Consider the following 1709-nt stretch of genomic DNA (forward strand, 5'->3'; position numbering starts at 1 on the left):
GGAGACTCATGTGGGTGGGAGTTTCGCCTCCGACGATCAAGTTAGAAAGTGTGGAAAGTAAAGGTCTATCTCGGATTCCAAGAGAGTATCTGCAATGTGTAATTGCTCAGTTCAAAGTGTCAGGTGTCTGGCTTTCTCTAATGGAGAGTTAATGTGAATTAAGTATTTCTCAATGAATGCCCCTTAGAGGGAAACAACTCCCTTTTATAGGGTGTCGAAAAACATGCCTAGTATTAGGTTTTAGTAAACCTAGGGCTGACTGGGCCTTGCCTAGGAATTTAGGCCGTGGGAGGCCGCTTTCTTAGTAAGAAATATTGCCCGCCACGTGTCGCAACCTGATTAGTCAACCTTGGACCCCCCCCCACAAAGTGACACGTGGTGGGCTCTGGTTGGTCCACGTGGATGACATGTGGCTGGGCTTCATTGGTCAACAAGGCGGGGAAAAATCCCCTAATCATTTGGCCCTCACAGGGGTGACGTGGCATGCCACGTGGCGCCTGTGATAGGTGTCACGCCATGATTCGGTAAAGGTTTTTACCGTTTTGTTTTTTTTTTTTTTTTTTTTTTGGGACCCTTTAAATTCCCCCCTATAAATAGGGGATGTCCAAATCATTTGGACATTCTAGAAACATTTTTAAGAAAGAACTTTGGACGTTTGATCTGACACTTTGGACGACTGCCGCTTATTTACAGACCGCCTGTTCCCTGACCGCCTACTTCTTCAGCCGCTTAGTTTTTCAAAAGTTCCTAGACTTCTCTACTAAAAGGTAACCGTACCGCCTGTTCCCATTTTCACCTTCTCTTTGTTTTATCTTTTTTAAAAAATGGTAGCCCAAAAGCACTCGGCACGACCTAGGTAAGTGATCAGCCGGTCACCGGAGACGGCTGAATCTAGAACTAGGAGTGCCGCCTATCCCCATGCTGGACCACCCTTTGCGAACTTCCCTAAGTCCGACTGTCTATGTGTTTGTGCAGGACACCATTGCCAGAACAAAGACAACGACCAAGATAACAAATTCAGACGACTCCTCATTCTACGCGCCCATTAGCGAGATCTCGAACGTGCCAGCAGGCGTCCCAAGCACCCCAAGTGATTCTATTTTGGCAGAATCAGGGGAAGAGGTTTAAAATGACCCTCCTATCATTGATCTATCCAGGCAGGCGGCTGCTTTACCCAAGAGCTCGAGCAATGACTTTATGCCAGCACCTCTAGTCGGCACTCTAGCGACCTGGAGGAGAAGCACTCTCGGCTACATACAGCGAGAGAAATCCATGAGGTGGAAAAAGGAAAAAATGGGCAGAGCTGGCTGCAACCCAAAGAGAAATGTATACCCCCTCCTTTTGCCATGTTCCCAAATGCAGGCGTAAGGCCATGTCTGTAAAGATTGGGAGTTTTAGGGTTGACCATGTAATGGGTCATGGTTACATTCTTATAGTGCCGGATGCCGATGATACGGTAGTTTTGCCAGAGAAGGCCAAATATATGGACGAGTGTTTTGGCTTCTATGAGGCGGCCATTAAAGTTGGTTCAAGATTTCTTTTACATTCGGTTGTAGAGAGGATTTTGGATGGGTACCAGCTGGGTCTCTGACAACTGTCCCCAAACTCATGGATTAACATCTTGGGCTATGCTGCCGGCTGTGAGATGTATGAGGTGGAGCCATGCTTTGAAGCTTTTGCTCACATAACCTACCTCAGCCAGACCCCAA

The sequence above is a fragment of the Chenopodium quinoa genome, unplaced genomic scaffold, assembly GCF_001683475.1.
Source record: "Chenopodium quinoa cultivar QQ74 unplaced genomic scaffold, ASM168347v1, whole genome shotgun sequence".
In the NCBI taxonomy this organism is placed as follows: Eukaryota; Viridiplantae; Streptophyta; class Magnoliopsida; order Caryophyllales; family Amaranthaceae; genus Chenopodium; species Chenopodium quinoa.